General features: G+C 52.8%; 1 protein-coding gene across 1 annotated transcript in view; it reads left to right on the top strand.

Annotated features, from left to right (window-relative positions):
* The first annotated feature begins 1,401 nt into the window (after positions 1–1,401).
* Eif4e3 (eukaryotic translation initiation factor 4E family member 3) overlaps positions 1,402–17,789 on the top strand; it is a 33,637-nt gene continuing 17,249 nt past the window's right edge. The window contains exons 1-2 of the mRNA XM_015494923.2: positions 1,402–1,545; positions 16,962–17,034. The gene's annotated coding sequence lies outside the window, so the exon portion shown is untranslated. The remainder of the gene's footprint in view (positions 1,546–16,961; positions 17,035–17,789) is intronic.

Raw genomic sequence — 17,789 nt, 5'->3', positions numbered from 1 at the left:
GTGGATCTCTCCAGAGCCCATGCTGGGGCGTCTGCATAGCAGGCATGTGCAAGTGTGTACTGGACGTGGAATTACTGACCACCTAGCATTCACTCTGTCCTTACTGCACACCACACCTTTGAGGTGAATCTTTTCTCTCTTTTTCTGATACTAGGGATTGAACCAGGAGCACTTAACCACTGAGGCATATCCTCAGCCCTTTTTTATATTTTGTCTTGAGACAGGGTCTTGCCAAATTGATCAGGACCTCATTGCTGAGGCTGGCCTTGAACATGACATCCTCCTGCCTCAGCCTCCTGAGTTGCTGGGATTACAGGCTCGCACCACCGCGCCCAGCTACATTTCTCTTTAAATCTTAATGACAGCTTTGGAAATCTGGACTGTCAGCTGCCCGTTCCTCAGGTGTGCGGACTGAGGTGCAGAGAGCATAAGGATCTTGCTAGGCTTGGGAAGCAGTGGCTTTTGGCTCGGGTTTTCCGTTGTGGAGACTGGGTGTGTAGGCACTGTTCTTGTGCACCTCGTTGTGTGCCACTTTGTGTATGTGGCCTTGCCACCTGGTAGACAAGAGTAGAGTCCCCTCTGGAGGACCTCCCGCATTTCCCATGCCTGTCTGACTATGGAGGGCAGGTTCCCTTCTTGCAGTGCTGCGGCAGGTCATCTCAGTGGAGGAAAGGTTACCAGCCAGCTCTGTGGCTATGGGGCTTGCGTGGTGTCCCTGAGTCTCAGCTTCCTGGTTGCTTGAAGGCGAAGACCAAGTTAGGATCCCTGCCTTCCCATCCAACTCCACCGTTCTGTGTTCCTATGACATCCCAGGGAGCAGGAGGAGAGTGGAAGAGAGAGGACCACTTGTAACTAGGCAACCAGCGCCCGCCTCACCCATGTTGCCATGGTGATGGTGAAAGTTGGGCTGATGGGATTACCAGCTCCTGCTAATTGCACATGAGCTCTCAAGGTCTCTGTCTCTGGCTTGCTTGCTCACTGGCTCTGACTTCCTCCTCTTCTAGGAACTAGGGGGAGACCTCCTCCTCTCCTCCCTGTGCAGCCTCCCCAAGGTGGCCCGGATGCACTGGAGAGGACCTGGAAATGGAGGCTGACTGTGCCTCGGAGTGACTGTGTGACCTTGAGCAGGTTACCCAGCTTCTCTGGGCCTCCATCTCCTCAGCTGGAGAAATAAAGGTGTTGGAATAGTGATGCCTGGGTCAGGTTCTTCCTGGATCTCCAATCCTTTGATGCCTAGGGAGCATGTCAGGGGAACAGACCACACAGTTACTAGGCAACCAGCAGGCACCCTGCCCAAGTTGCCTTGGTGACTGGATGCTGGAGGGGAGGGAGTCGCTGCCGCAGCTAATTGCTTAATTATTTATGAGTGCCTCAAGTCCTTCTTGTCGTTTCCCTTGCTAGGGGCTGTGGGGTCACCTGCTCCTCCTCTCTCCTGCCACCCCAAGTCGTCCGTGTGGCGTGTTATGCAGTGGGGGAGCGCCCCGGCCTGGACCTCAAGCCGCCCACCTTCTAGTCCCGCCTCCCTCCCTAGAGCTGTGGCCTCAGGTAAGTGGCCTCGCTGCTCTGGGCCTCAGTTGCCGCGTTTGTCAAGTCGTAGGTTTGCTCAGGGGAATCTCCAAAACCCCTTCCTACCTGGAAACTCGAATTCCTGCTGTCCACTTGCAAAGTGGGGAAGATGAGGGAATTTTCCAGATTTGTTTTCTTTTAATGATGCTAAAGAGCAATAAGAATAATTAAGTGTCTTACACATGCCGAGCAGGAAGGGGAGGAGAGTCCGCTCTGGCTCTCTCCTTGCCTTGGCCATGTAGCCCTGGGGTCTGCCCTCTTTTATTAGCTTTAGATCCTTTGTATTGGATTTGATTCTAGACCACCAACTTCCCAAGCAGCCCAGGAGAAGGTGCATAGATGCAGTTAGGTGACTCTGATAGAATTAGGAATAAATATCAAAATAATGGTGCTTCCTCCTTGGTTCATCCCGATGTTCTGCTTGAGTAGCAGATAGAATTTTGAGCCTCCTGGAGGCCAGAGCGAGAACAGAAGGAGACATGTAACTGCTTTTCCATAGAACTGTTCCTATGTCTAAGCTCTGAAAAGAATTTACCCTGGGTCCCCACTTTCTTTTATAGAAACCACAGAGAAAAAGAAATTAAAAGGGTCCTTTCTTGCCGAGTGCATTGTTAAAGCACCTGCAGATGAATCAAAAAATTTGACAGTTTGACTAGGTTCTTCATCATCCGAAAGCAACACTTCCTTTACCCATGCCTTAGAAATTAGATAAACATCACTTAGTGAGTATAAGCTTTCACAGCTGACCATTATTTATAAATCAGCTGCACGTAAACCCCTGTACCCACTTTGCACAGCGGCGTGGCAGTATGCATCGAGTGTCTCAACGCAGCCAGCAACCCTGCTTCTCCAAACTCATCCTGAGACAAATTCATTCTGATCAAGAGAAACATAAATATATAAATGCATTATTTACAAAGGAAAATGTCTCTAAACTGTATTCATGTTGAAGGCTACGGGATTAAATCATATTACTTCTTTACAATGAATTACTTTGCAGCCCTTAAGAGGAAGTGGATGTTTTGGTGTGAAAAATCTTCAAAGAATATTAAGTAAGAGAAGAAGGGGCACCCTAGGTATTAAGTGCTTTTATTTCTATTATTAAAAAGATAGAGATACAATTTATAAATCTAGATTTGTGCTTTTAGGTACCTACTTGCATTTTTTTTTTTCTGGAAGGAACCTATTAATAGCAGTTTCCTCTGGGCAGGAAGATTGAGAGTCTTGAGAGGAAAGGAGACCGACTAGTCATGGCTCATTTTTATTATCTGGACATTAGCTTCCAGCAGTTGAAAGCCTGGACCCTAGAGTCTTTGAACACCTGTGTTCAAATCCCAGCTGTATCATTTACTAGCTGTGTGACCTTTAGGTTAACTTAGCCTTTCTGTTGCTCATATGTAAGAAGGGTGAGTAACACCTTCCTCGTTGGATTGTTGTTATTAGACAAATGAAGAGGGTAAAGTGCAGAACAGCCTACATGATGCCATATTTGTGTTTTAAAGGAGAGATTGTGTCTAACCAGCGGAGCCCATGATTTCTGCGGAAGGGCTTTAGAGAATATGTTTCTGCTTCTGGCATCTTATGTTGCTATAAGATTATGCTGGAGGCAGGGACTACAAAGCACCCATCCTGTTTCCGTTGACATGTTATGCCACCTTGGCTATCTCTTGGGGAGGACACTACCCTGGATTGAGGATAGCCTGTCCTGCTAAGAAGTCCCTGAACCCATTTCATCTTCCAGTTTCTCTCCTACCCCCTCCCAGTGGACGTTCAAGTCAGGAGCAGAACATGCCCTAGGCCAGGTGGAAAATATGTGAGTGGAAAGGTCCACATTCTCAGCTCAAGGACAGAGAGGGACTGTCCAGAAGTTCAAGGTCAGAGAGCGTGTCCACAGCCATGTCGCGGGCAATGTGTGTGTTCATATGCCTGTGCTTTGCTTTTGAAAGAGAGAGTAACAGACCTGGGCAGGGCTAGAGTAGGAGGGTCCTCTTACCTGGAGCTCGGGCATCTCATGGCATAATGACACCCCAGGTGTGCAGAGGCCCGAGGAGCACAGGGCTCTGTTCAGAATGCCCTGCTTTCCTCCCCCTTTCTTGCCTATGCTTTGGGGAAGGGCTGGAGTACTCTGACTCTGAGACCCTTCTTGGAAGTTGGCCACACTTGGGTCAGGTTGGAGCCGCTCTCTGTGGCCACATAGTGACTCCAGAGAGGTGGGGAGGAGGCTCTGGTCCCTTCAGATCTGCTGAGTTAGGAGGCTCGCTGTCACCGTGTGCAGTGTAGAGCTGGTCTGCTACACCTCATGCCTTGAGTCAGTGGTCTGTCTGGTCCACCCTCTGTCTGTCTGGCCCTTTGTTTCTGCCCTCTTGGGCACCGGAGTCTCTTTATCCATTTGGCCATTGGTCCCTGCTCTCCATCTATCTGTCACATCCAACTGTGCCTCCATCTGCCCTTGCGTGCCTCCACCCCTCCTTCCTTCCTCCAGCCATCTGCCAGCCTCCCTGTCCATCCTGTAGACTGCGGGTGTGTCTATCTGTCCCTGCTCCTCTGCACCGTGGGAGGCTGAGCCTCCATCCAAGGGTCCATCCTGGCCTCCATCTGTTGTAGCCTGCCTTTCCATCCTGCTGTCCTCCTGCCGGCTGCAGAGCCGTCCCCTGGCCTTTCCTGTGTCCCTCACTCCTACGGGTCGCTTGGCTTGCGGGGCACCTCAGCAGAATTGCCGGCACCCAGCATGGGCCTGCCTTTGAGGGCGCCTGGCTGGCGGCTGGGGTGCAGCCTGGTCCGGCTGCCAGGGCGGGACTGGGCTGCAGCGGGTGGTGGCGGGGCCCTGCCCTGGCCCGCGGGTGGCAGGCGGGGCGGGGCGGCCGGGGCGGGGCTCTNTAACTTAGCCTTTCTGTTGCTCATATGTAAGAAGGGTGAGTAACACCTTCCTCGTTGGATTGTTGTTATTAGACAAATGAAGAGGGTAAAGTGCAGAACAGCCTACATGATGCCATATTTGTGTTTTAAAGGAGAGATTGTGTCTAACCAGCGGAGCCCATGATTTCTGCGGAAGGGCTTTAGAGAATATGTTTCTGCTTCTGGCATCTTATGTTGCTATAAGATTATGCTGGAGGCAGGGACTACAAAGCACCCATCCTGTTTCCGTTGACATGTTATGCCACCTTGGCTATCTCTTGGGGAGGACACTACCCTGGATTGAGGATAGCCTGTCCTGCTGCCCCGGACGCCCCCGGAGCTGTGACAGCAGCGGGCAAAGTTGGCCAGCCCTGGCAGCGCGGCCGCGGTGACACCTTCTCCTTCCCCGTCCCCCGCCTCCTGCGGAGCCGCCGCGCGCTGGGATTCCACCGGGAGTCACTCTCCCCTTGCCCGCGAGGGACAGCCTAGCCCCCTCAGGGGCAGCCCGCCTGCCGCTCCTCAGAGAGGCCCAGAGTACCCGCTGGCGTCCGCCTGGCAGCCCCCTCCTCGGCGCCCACCTGTCCCGCCTAGTCTCCTTCGTGGCGCTCACGGGGACCTGGGCATCCGCGAACTTGTTTATCTCCAGTCCTCAAGGCCTCCCCGCAGCCGAGGGCACAGAGCAGGGCTTTTTTTGGACGCTTGAAAAAATCCCAGGACCTAGAACTGTGCCTAGGGACACGGGAAAATGTTGAGGAGGGAATAGACCTGGGAGTGCACAGCCCTTCCCTGGGTCCCACGGGCGGCCAGTGAGGACCCCTCAGGGTGGACCCCCAAAGCCTGTGGAAACTCTGCTGGAACTCGGGGCTACCGCGGGCCGGGGTCACGGGGCGGGGGAGAATGTATGCGATAATGAGACAATTCCACAGACGCACAGCTGTGGTTTTAAAGAGCCTTATATGAACCAGCAGCAAGATTTTCAGAAAGTGGCATGTCACTTTCTAAAGACAAACAGGGTCCCTTCTTCCTAGTGGAACTAGCACCCATCTCTGAAGAGTTGACACTTGCAGCCAGTTTGTTTTCTGAGGACCCAAATTTGTTGCGGGGTGGGAGAAATGGAGTGAGTCTGGTTTTCGAAACATTTTCACTTTGGCTATGGGGTTATGGGATGGTGGGGCATTGGCTCACAACAGGAGTGGTGTGGGCACGCTGCTGCAGCAGGTCCCACCAGGTGCCTTCACTTTCCAAGCTGTGCTGTATTCAGGCTGTTGGGTGGTACCTGCCTTCACTTCATCCAACCTCCACCCATGTCCTAAATTGTGGATGCAGAGGACCCAGGGAAAGAACACAAAGAAACTTTCTTTTTAAGCAGGTCAAAATTCAGTCTACACAACAGAACAACACCTTGTAGGAATGGTCTAAGACTTTTAGTATCCTATGACCACACACAGTTTTTAAGAATTTCTAGTATCTTTTAAGATAAGAATATGGAACTTTAGCGAGGACCCAAATGGTGTCTTTCCTACTGCTGATTTGCCCATTTTTTTTTCTATGAAGTCAGTCATCAACTGAAGTATGTTATTGCCACACTGTCAAATCTTTAATAGAAACAGCCATGTTCATTTAGAAGTCATAATTAGTTTCCTCGTTGTGCATATGAATTCATTTTGCCTAATCAATCATCTCATGATTTTTATTGGACTTTTTTGATTTTCCGGGAAATGCTCTGTATTTATGTGGACTGCTCCACCTTCCCCTGAGGACTGTAAACACACCATGTTCTAGGAGTTCATTTGTAACTCTCCTAGTAGTAACATTTGCGGAGCCTGGAAGGTTCTCAGGAGAGCCTCTCCAGGCCGCTGCGCTGCCCAGCTAACCTCGGGGGACCTCCTTTGTGATTCTGTAGCATCCAGCTACCTAACATTCCCCCTGCGTCTGCCTTCCGGCCTGTCCTGCATTCCAGTCTGCTGTGTGGGGAGGATGAGCAAGTCTGGGCCTCCCCAGCCGTCTGTGCACTGAGTAGGCAGCTCAGAGTGTGCTTCTGAGGGTTCCCTGAGGACACTGACTGCAAAACCCCAACAGGCGCCCAGCCTGGAGGAAGTGCTCAACAACTCTTTGACTCTTAACTTCATGCTTGCCAGGATCCCAAGTTACCAGATCCTCCTACACCCCCGCCAAGGTCTCTGGAGCAACTTATGAGAATTCAGGAGGAGGAAGGCAGCACCCTAAGTTCCTAGATTCACTGCCCCCCTGGGTGAATTGGAGATGCTTCATCAAAGTTATTTGCATTTTCAAATAACTTTAAGTAACACTTGGGGTTTTTTTGTTTGTTTTGTTGTTGTTGGTTTTTTTTTTTTTTAATATTTTTTAGTTATCTTTAGGCGGACACAATATCGTTATTTTTATATGGTGGTGAGGATGGAACCCAGTGCCTCACGCATGCCAGGCGAGCGCACGACCACTTGAGCCACATCCCCAGCCCTTGTAGTTGTTTTGGTTTGTTTTAAGGGAGGGGTATAGGATGAAGCATTTTGGATTGAGACAGAGGATGAGGGGGTTTCTCCCACATTGCTGATATTTCTAACCCAGCCCTTTCTGGATTCTTGGAGGCCACTCTGCTTCCTGTGGGTTTCCCTGGTACCCCTCTTTCTGAGTTGTCCCCGTGGATTCCCCCGACTGGGGCCTCAACTCCACCTGAAGCGCCCCCCCCCAACTGTCCTTGTGGACCCAGCTCCTGCTGCCTGTCCCCGTGAGGTCTAATGCTCTCCCACCTAACAGTGCAGAAGTGCCTCCTCCATTCCTGCTCCTCTGAGCTCAGGCAGGAGAGATGGCGGCAACTCCATCCCCCAGTGCTCCATCCCAGATCCTGGAGTCACCTATAACTGCTGCACCCAGAGCAGAAGCCAGAAGGGTCTCCCACAGCCACAAGACTGCGCTTCCTGCTCCATTCACACCTCCCTGCTCCCGTTTCCCCTCTCCCCTACACTGACCCCTGGCTCTCCCTCCAGCATCCCCTAAGGCCTTTGCCAAGGTCCTCCTGCTGCCCAGAGGCTCCTCCCACTGCCCTCTGCTAGGTCACTTGCCCTGCAAGGCTCTGCCCTCGCGTGTCTGCTCCCCAGAACTTCCCTGATGTCGCGGCACACGCGTGCTGACATGCGTGCCCAGCCCCCCCCCCTTCATTCTCTCTGTGGTGTTGCCACTATTTGTGGTCTTCTGTCACTGGGATGTTGGCCTGAGGGCACCAGGGTCTCACTCCCTGATGCTCGCTCCTCAGCCTAGCCCTGCCTGGCACGGGTCAGTTTTCAAGGCGTTGAACGCTGCCCTCAGCACCACTGCCCTTCCCAGAAGTGACAGGGGTTCATTGCCCCCTGGCTACCACCTCTAGCCCCGGCTCCCCAAGTTCTGGACACTTCTGAGAGCCAAGGAAGTCCGCAGATGCTTTAAATGTCTTCCTGGTTATCAGTGACCGAGCGGCTTTCTCTGCACCCTTTTCCTTTTCTGCCACCATGTGGCTCAGGCCTACCACACCCTCTGCCTTCCATTTGGTCCTTGAATCTTCTGTCCCAGGTGTTCTGCTCTGACCTGTCCATGACCCTTTGAAACTTGCCCAAGTCGAAGCCATCCCCTCCTGTGTCTGTCCCTCTGTTTCCAGGCTCTGGTCAGCACCAGCCTCGTTGCCCACAGCCTGTTGGGCTATCTGCCTGCTTCCCAGCTCCTCCCTCCTCCAGGGCCCTGACCCGGCTGGCCTGGCTGGCCTTCCGGCAGGGTCCACCTGCTGTCGCTGTTCATAGCCACCTCTCTGCCACTCAGTGGAGTTTAACTGTCACTCCTGCAGATGTGTGGTACAGGTGGTGGAGGAGGGAGGACTTTAGATCTGGACCTCTATCTGAGCAGCTCTGAGCAGTGATAGGACTTTGGTTTATTTATAGACACTGGCCATATTAATTGGAAGAAAAAATTCACTTTTTTTTTAAGGAAAATCACAGATTTACAGATTGTGGTGGAAATTCACAGATATCAGTGTTTTAAGCATGCAAGCCACGTGCAGTGTTATCACCTAGCCCTCGCCAGCTCCCACACACCACTTGGTCTGTATTTCTGGGGAGGCAGAGCCCACAGCAGACCTCTGGCTCTTTTCTCAGCTGAACCGTGGACTTGGCAGGTAATAAAGTTGGACTCATGAGGTTCCTGCTGCCTGGGGTGCCCTTCTCCCCCTTGTCTTCCTGGAAAATAATTTTAAAAACCTGTCCTGCCTCCTTTAAGCCCAGGGGTCCCTGACCCCTCTGTTCCCCTCTGGCCTTCCCACAGCATTTTTATAGGCTAAAAATGATGGACAAGTATGATGGACAAGTACCTGTATCCCTCACTCTTGGCTGCAAGACCCTGCGCTGGCTGTGTCTGCAATTCTAGGAGTGCACATTGCAGTGCCTGGCACACAGTAGGTGCTTAGTGAGGTTGTGCAGGCTTCCATTTTGGGTCACGGGGGTGAGCCGTCACATACCGTCACCAGTCCTGCCTCGTCGGGTTTGGCTGCACCAGGTCTGAGCATCTCAGTGTGAAAGTCCTTCCTGCGCTTCCGTCAGGGCCACCAGACTGTGCTTGTTAGAATGCAAGACTCCAGACCCGCTCCATCAGCCCTCTGCGGAGGCAGCTGAATTTACAGCCAACGCCTCAGGCCTCCACACTGGGGAGTCCCTGCTCTAGGTATTGACCTTATGAACTGACCATACCAGTGGCCGTTACTGTGGTGGGAGAGAAGATGGCTACAACAAGGTCCTTGTCCTCCTAGGAGGGACGGCTCACATGCCATGTGCTTCAGTAGCATCGGCAGACGGTACAAAAAGACATGAGTAAAAGGGACCCTCCTTACAGGGAGCGGGAGGTGCTTCCCGGGGCAGGCAGTGGTGTGGCCCATACGGCAGACCTGACATGGGGAGGTGAGGTGGGCTTCACAGGGACCCCAGACTCATCTTTGTTCACAGAGAAGCCTCCAGGGGTGAGGCCAGGGGAAGAGGCTGTGTGGGGGGCCACAGTGGGCAGCGGAGTGGCTCTGCTGCCGCTTCTCCGGCTTCCTCCCCTTTTTGCCCTCTGAACTCTTAAAATGGCCAAGGATGTTATTCTGGGTTAAGGGACTCTGGATAGATCTCTCTGGCAGGAAGAAGCCGTCCCCTGGGGACTCAGCCTTTCCCGCTGTAGGTCAGCGGCTGCTTCTTACAGAATGGCCAGGGGCCTCCAGTGGCCTCACTCGGGAAGGTCACTAATCCCTAGTGGGTAATATTGCAGGTGGCATTTACTCTCTTGAACCCAAGGCCGTGGGTGAGATTAAGCTTTAGGACAGATGCTACAAGGGTCAGCCTTCTTGAGCTGATTTGTAAATCTCCATGTTTATTTGATTGTTTCCCCTCCATCTCTCATGCTCCCCTCCACCCAGGCTGGGTACAGAGGATGAACTGTTTATCAAGATGGAAAGAGCCTCAGTGGCTACTGCCAAGGAACTGTGTGATGGACCAGGAGTGGTAGGAGATGGAGGGATCAACACCGAATCAGCATGCAGAGCCAAACCCTTGGATGACACGGGTCGTCTCGACAGATGCATTATTAGCTGTCAATAACGGGCTCGGATGAACTTCTTATGTGACTCATCCTCCAACAGGAAGCTGATGTAGCCGCAAGCCACAGATCTATCTAAAAGTGATTATAGTGACAGCTTCTTTAATGGAGTGAATGATGGACGAGAGGCTTAGTCAGGCAGCTGGGCCTGTGCAGACCCTCCCCTAGCCAGCAGAGCTGGGGTGGATGGCAGTCCACAGGAGCCTGCCTTTAAAGTCTCCCCCGAAAGTTGATTCTCTTGGCTGAAAGGAAACCATCTCCCATCCGAGGTGGAATGTTTTTATCATTCATTTTTTTTTTCCACAAAATATTGTGTGCATGCACCCTGGGGGCTTGTGTCCGGAAAGGAGGCATACCATGCTGTGTGACGTCCTAAGTGTCTCTTTCCAGTGTGCACTGTTGGCAGGAAGTGTGCGTCACTCCTGCGTGTTCAGCATGGGGGGAAGCCCTGTGCAGAATCAGCCACAAAACCCTCGTTATACGAAGTAGGAGGACTCCACAACCCTCCCAGGAGGAAGAAGGGACACCACAGAAGTAACTTATCTGAGGTCACACAGCAATAAAAAGATCAGAAACAGGCTTTGCCTTAAGGACTGCATGACCCCAAGCACCAGGGTCCCCGACCCCCTGAACACTGCTTCCCTGTGCCTATGAATGGTGCACGGAGCATAATTCTCCCACAGCCCCAAACGTGGGAACTGGGCCTGCCACTGAATTTCACAGATGGGGAGACCGAGGGCTAGTGACATGGGAGATCATTAAGCCAGGGACCCCCTGCTTCAGAATCTGCGTAGAAGAGAGCCTGCCCGAAAACACATGTTGGAGCCTGTTGCCACTCTCATTCAGGGTGATGGGGCTCCTGTCCTGAGGTCCTGGTTTTACCAGCTGAGCCCAGGAGGACAGTGAGGGCTGCGTCCTTCTTAGGGTGCTGTCACTCACAGGGCTTCCCCTCCCAGTTGTGCTCATTTCTTCCGGCGCGACGCCTTGCACTGGCCCACATCGGCCGGCGCATCTCAAATCGAGGGTCCAGAGGCTGCATCTCTAACGAGCTTCCAGCTCTGACGACGCTGCGTGGTGACTGATCACACCCTCGGTGACAGTCAAGTAGGTGTGAGGAGGCTTGCTCGGTGCCCACTTTGTCAGAAGCCCCTCCAGGTTTTCAGATGGCTGGTGTGGGGTGCCACGGCCTCTGCAGCTGGCCAGGAGCTCACAAAGCCCCCTTGTTCTTGAAAGCTGGGGCTGACGGAGAAGGCAGGGTAGGAGGGTGCAGGGCAGCTGGGGCTGTGCTGGGTGCAGAATGTGTTGGTGGCCCTGGGGGACGTGTCCACGGTGGCTCGTCCTGATTCAGGTCCTATCTCTGCAGCTGCGATTACACATCTGGGCAGGCTTCCATTCCACCCTCAGACTTGGTTTCCGTACCTGCAAAGTGGGGTTCCAATGAGACAGTGTCTGCATGTGTGGCCGGATGAGTAGTCCTCTCATTTATTGGGCACTTGGCATTTCCTAAATAAGGAAGCAATGAAATGCTCTCAAGCATTCGGACTTAAATCAAGCTAAGAGTTTCATCCTGACCGTGCTCAGGGACCTGCTTTAATGAGGAGTGCTCGGGATTTGTAAACAGCTCGTTGCAGTCTTGTGTGTAAGTGGGGCTTAGGGGCCTGGAAACTACCTCAGGAACAGTTGGTCCAACATTATTGAATTTCCTGCCTTCTCCTGTCTCTCCAAATGAGAAGGAAGTCGCACCAATCTCACATAGAGCTTAAGATGCATTTCCTGTGACTCTGTCAAGTTCGAGAGATGGCAGTAATTTCAAGCTAGAGCTGGGAGCTTTGGTCTTAAGTAGCATAGGCAGTTCCCCGACGCTGTATGTCCATCATCTGCTGGGCCCACCAAGGTCCTCTCCTCCTCTGCACTGACCTGCAGAGCTTCTGAATCAGCCCAATCCACTGGCGATGGCCTGTGCTGTGGCTGAGTCCCTGGGCTCAGGGAGGCTGCTACCTGGCATGCTTGCTTTTCTGAAGCTGGATGTAGGAGGTCCCCAGCTATGCATGTGACTCTCTCAGTCTCCATCCTTCAGATTGGAACACGTGCTCAGCACCCCCAGGTCTAAAGGCCTTCTGCCCTACACCTGTCTGCCCGTCTCAGAGCTGATGATGGCCGTGTCCCCAGGGCTGTGTGGTGTTCAGAAGCACATGTCAAGACCCGTGCAACATTATCTCACGTGATCCAAGCAGCACGGTAGTGGGTGGAGGTTTCTGGAAAGAGGGCGAGGGTCAGGCTGGTCCCATGGCTGCTAAGTGGCAGAGCTGGGACTCAAACTCAGACCTGCTGATTCCTTTCAGTCCCCGAGTCTCCCTGCTTCCACCCATAGGTGGCCCTTGTTCGGTGCTTTATCTTCCTCTGTTGTCTGGCCCCCCAAACACAAGGTCGTGGAGTCGTGGTCCCCCCAGATTGTGCTGTTCATTTCCCATTGGGGTGCCCTTATCTCCAGGGATCCTGGCATCTCTGCCCTGCTCCTCCCAGCAGAGTAGCAGACACCTGGTGTTGGAGGGTAGGCCCTGGGAGGGAGGTGATCTCAAAGGGGGCAGAGAGGTGTGGCAGTGAGGCCTGCTGTGGGGGAACACCCCGTTGACAGTGCTGGTTCGGTTTTTGTGGGAGACAGCCTCGTCCTTGGGGCCCATCATAGCATCAGAGCCAGACAGCCGAAGAAGGACCCTGATCTGCTACAAAAAACAGGCTCGCAAGCCTTGGCCTCCTAATCTGTGAATTGGGGGTAGTGAGACAGTCCAGCAGGATTTCTGCAAGCAGTGGAGATGACCCGTGGTCAGTGAGAGCAAGCCTTTGTGTAGCGCTCTCAAGCGGAGGGGAAGTGTTGGTGGGCGATTCAGATCTCTTACCCTGGGCTGTCCAGGGGACCTTTGTCTTTCTGAGGCCACGTTCTGGGCTCCAGCTGTGGGCTGAGTTGGGGTGACATAGAATTCAGAGCAGGTGCAACGTGCTGGTCCCCTGGTTCTCGGCTACCCCTGGCTGTGGCCCCGTCTTCTAGGAAGGGGCACAAGCAGTCTGTATTCCCCTCTTGATTTTCGTACCCGCCTTCACTCTTCCAGGCAGATAAAGAGGTCTGGGTCATTGCTTTTTTGCCTTTGGGGAGATCTGAGCAGGAGAGAGGGTTCTAGAAGTTCGAGAGGGTTCTAGGAGATACACCCCATGGCAACAAGGGCTTTGTCTAGAATGGTCACTACGGGACCCCAGCAGCTAAAAGAGGTGTGCCTCACATCTTTGTCAAGTAAATTTTAAGCCACTGAGACTGGCAGGCCTGTGGCAGCGGGGCTCAGCTTGGGCACTGAGGAGCTTTGGACCAGGTGGTCTCCATCGCCAGGGCTTTGTGTCCTGTGCTGTGTGTGTGTGGGGGGGTCAACAGCAGCCCTGGCACGCCCTCCACCATTGCAACCAAGCAGTCTGCAGAGATGGCCAAAGATCCCTGGGGCGCAGTGTCACCCCTGAGTGCCATCCCTGGGCAGCCAAGCCTGATCAGCAGAAAGAGGGTTTTGATTTGGGTTCTGTTGGAGTCTGGGATTTGTAACATGAATGATCTCTTAAAGATAAGAGAATATCCTGTGTGCGTGTGACACTAGTTAAGACGTCTCTTTCACTGACATCTGTCACAAACCCTGGCTTCTGGGGGTGACAGCTGATTGGTAGAGTGGCCCCAGAGAGAGTGTGGCTGCCTGCCTCAAAGCTGTGGCCCCACCCACAACCAGCACTGCTACCTTAGGAAGCAGACATGGGACCCAGCGCGCCTTCTGGCTCTACTCTGATTCAGCAAGCCCAGGACAGACCAGCCTGCTTACAAGGCGGACGGTTTAGAACTCTCAGATCGCCTGCCCTTTTAAATGGATTCGGTGGCTGTGGCCCAGTTTGGCTTGTGAAAGAAGTCTGAGGCTTGGGCCTGAGGTATGAGCATGTTGGTGGTTTCCAGTGACCGTCCGAATCAGACGTGGTGACACAGGACACCAAGCCTCCCGCTGGCCAGCCGAGCCTTGCAGTTCTGACGTCATTGTCCTGGTATTTTGCAACCTGGATATTTATAAAACTTCCCAGCATCTGGAAGGAACCTTTAAGATCATGAGTTCAGCCTCTTCCAGGAAGAAGTTAGGAAACTGAGTTTCTGCGGAACCTGACAGATATTGTTCGCCCCAGGCTTCTGCACTGAGGATGTTCATCTGTCCACACGAGACAGGCCTTCAGTGTGATCCTGTTGCCTTATCTGAGGACTCTCCCAGCCCTTCTTTGTTGGGAAGACTCTGTTAGTATTGTTTCCTCCAAGAAAATCATATGGACACAATCTGGTATTAAAAAAGGGATTCAGAAAAACTAGAGGCCTTCCTGAGACCATGCCAAGAATCCACTGCAAAACACCTAGAAAGTGTAAGTGTTGGGCTGGGGCCAAGTTCAGTGTTGACACGTGGTCAGCACACGCAAGACCCTGCTTCTGTCCTCAGCACAAAACCCCAGTGTCTCTGCGACTGGATGGGCCAGCTTAGCAGCCTGGGATGGGAGCAGAAAATCCACAGGTGACCTGCATTCAGATCTAGCTTGTGTGCCCTGGGGCGAGCTACGAAGTCCTCTAACCCCAGCTGGCTCATCTGCACAGAGGTCATAAGTAACACTGACCACTGCATGAGCAGAATCGCCCGGGGTTCAGCGCTGAGTCGAGGTCAGATGCTTAGCACAGTGTCAAGGACTTGGCACTACAGGGCTGGGGTGCACCTAGCACCGTGGTAGTGTGCTGGCCTAGCATGCACACGCCCTGCGTTAGAGTCTCAGCCGTATTTAAAAAAAAAAAAAAGAAGAAGAAGAAGAAGAAAAGAACTCAGTGCATACATATTAGCGGGTGACACTGTTCTGTTACTAAGCCTGGAAAGGGCTTTTATTCCACAGGTCTTTCCTGGGGTCTGGAAACTTCATATCTTCACAAACAGTACAACTGAGCAAACCTAATGCCCTGGAGTAATTTTCCCCTGCGCTGGACTAGGAGGAAAAGACCAGACTGGAGACAGAGCCACTTGGGAAGAGGTTCATTGATGATCTTTTAAGTTAAATGATAATATCCTCATATAGTATTTGCTGAAAGTGATACAATCCTGTATGAAGTATAACTTAAAAGTCGGTGAAAATTTGAACTACATCATGTCCAAAATGAAAAAAATGCAGAATATAATCCAGTCCTTGAGGTCTAACTCCTTCCCCCGTGTACAGCTAGGGAAAGAGTCCTGTGTGCATCCTGTTGTATGCTTTGGGGGACCCAGGAATATATGGTTTTTTTTTGGGGGGGGGGGTCATATTTGCTGGAACAGTCCAGCCAGACTTTTAAAAGTAAGAAAACTAGTATTGAAATAAATACCAAGAGATTTCCTGTCATAGCAGTAGAGTTTTCATGGAGCACTCTATTCAGAAGGAATGAGTATGATTTTCATTTTCTTCCCCATAATCTTTCATAATATAAACCAAGAAAGCTAAAAATTCCCGTTGAATCGCCAAGTGTTATCTACCCAACTCGGTGCCTCAGCAACCACAAGCCCATCGCATCCGCAGCTGCTGAATTTCATCTGGGGCCCGGATCAGTAGTGAGGGGGGCTGGCACCCGGCTCTTTGCCACCGTGGGATGGTTGTCTTAGACGTTAGCTCTGGGAAAAACACAATCGTGATGGTGATAGTGGAGTTGCTTTTTAAAAACGAAATCAGGCAAATATAATCACAACCAGAAGAGAGTATTGTAACCCAGTGCCCCAGCGCCTTAGGGATATGTCTCCAGACCCAAGCCCTGTGAGGTCCCTTGTGCCCCACTGGCCCATTAGGGTCCTTATTTCTGACCTCCAGACAGTAGTCCCCACTTCCAGGCATGAGTCTCTGTAGCCTGCCACGCCACCCCTCCCCGGCGTGCCCCTTGCCATCACCTCTGCCTCTGAGCAAACGTGTGTGCTGTGCGCATCTCCAGCGAGCAGTGGTCAACCAGTGTCCATAAGGCGCGGCCTGCGGGGGTTCTGGGAGATGTGTCCCTGGGCCGGTGCTGGTTCCTCGTGCAGAGGTGTAGCTCTGGAGGAGCATGGAGTGGGGGATGAATTCTGACCCCCGGATTGGCCCCTAGCTCTAGCATGAATGCTGGGAGCCACAGCGGGGCCAGGAATGGAGAGCCTGAGCATCTAAGGATCCCTGCGATCACTGGCCACACCCCCAGTCCCAGGAAGTGGTGCCTGATGGAGCCCTTCCCATCCCCTGGGTGTGCTGGTGACTAAATGTGTAGAATGTTGCCATCTGGTGGAGCATAGAGCACAGACCACAGCCCAGCACAGCCTGCTGCAGAACTAGCTGCGTCCCTTCTGAAGGCAGGCGTCGGAACCTGCCAACTCAGGTGACTCAGGAGAGTGGACGTTTAGTGATAGGCCCTTAGAGCAGCGTGGCCCTTCGGTTTCCCAAGGGTGTGTGGTGTGACCACAGGTCTGCAGACGCCCGCAGGGGACGGCCCTCCAGCTCCTGTGTCTCTGCTGTAGTGGGCAGTGTCTCCTCTAAAGCCCTGGGCAAAACGCTGGGTGTTGCTGGGTTGTTTTAGTGTATTTTACAAACACGGCTCTTCCCAGTGCCTTTCTTCTTCCTGTTCCTTGTTCTCCCTTTTCAATTTCCTCTGAATGAAAATGCTCATTTTTAGGAGAAGCAAACCCGGGTCTTCACAAACAAGAAATTCATGGTTTTCATTCTAATGAGCACCCCTTGAGTGTCTGAATCTGTGGTCTTAGACCCGACTTATATTAAGAGCTGCGGAGGTTGTTTTGGACTCTCGGGCGAACGCTGACTGGTCTCTTTGCCTCTCTGTTCCTCTGTTGGCGACTGCCTAGGTCTCTCCCTGGTGCCACGGCCGCCGAGTGCGCCTCAAATCTGAAGAAAATCTACACAGTGCCAACAGTGCAGGTAAGAGCCAGAGAGGGGACCGTGGACAAGTGCTGTGACACTGTAGTGCCAGCGGCAGCCCCCGCCCCAGGCTGTGTGAGGAGTGTGTGAGTCGAGCATCAGGGCCAGGTGTGGCTGCCGTAGGGCACCTGCCTACAGGCACGAGGCCTGGGTTCCAGCCCAGCTCCACAGGACGGGAAAGAAGATAGGGCTGGTGCCACTCTTGGCAGAACATCGAAGACACCGCAGGTGCCCGCAGCCGTGTGGTGCTATCAGTTCTCAGTCCAGCTCTGAAGGCCAGTGTTTTCTAAAGCCTAGTTATTTAGTGGGTCTCGTTTCTGGTTTCTTTACAAGCAGATCCTACCAGGTTCCCTCCTTCCCTGCTGTTGCTGCTCCTGCTGGGGCAGAATGAGTCTCTGCAGCCGGCTTCAGGCTGTGCTGACCAGTGTCCTGGGTGTGGCTTTAGGCTGTGCTGACCAGTCCTGGGGGTTTAGAAGGCCCGGCTTCAGGCTGTGCTGACCAGTGTCCTGGGTGTTCAGAAGGCCCGGGTGATAAAGAGCTTTCCTGCTGTGACCCTTCATCTCACCGTGTCTCAGAAACCCCAGCGGGTGGGTGTCTGGGTTGTTTCCCTCAGTCACTTTCCTGTGGCCACCGAGGGCTGGTGGAAGGACAGTCCGTGCCTCTGGCCATTTCTTCTCTAGTTAGGAAAGTGACATCAGCACATGGAAAGCAAAGGGAAGGGAGAGTGCCACTGTAAACAGTCGCCAGGTGCCAGG

This window comes from Marmota marmota, unplaced genomic scaffold, assembly GCF_001458135.2.
Source record: "Marmota marmota marmota unplaced genomic scaffold, marMar, whole genome shotgun sequence".
Classification (NCBI taxonomy): Eukaryota; Metazoa; Chordata; class Mammalia; order Rodentia; family Sciuridae; genus Marmota; species Marmota marmota.
Note: the sequence above shows the minus strand (reverse complement) of the source record. Positions and strands in the feature narration are given on the sequence as shown.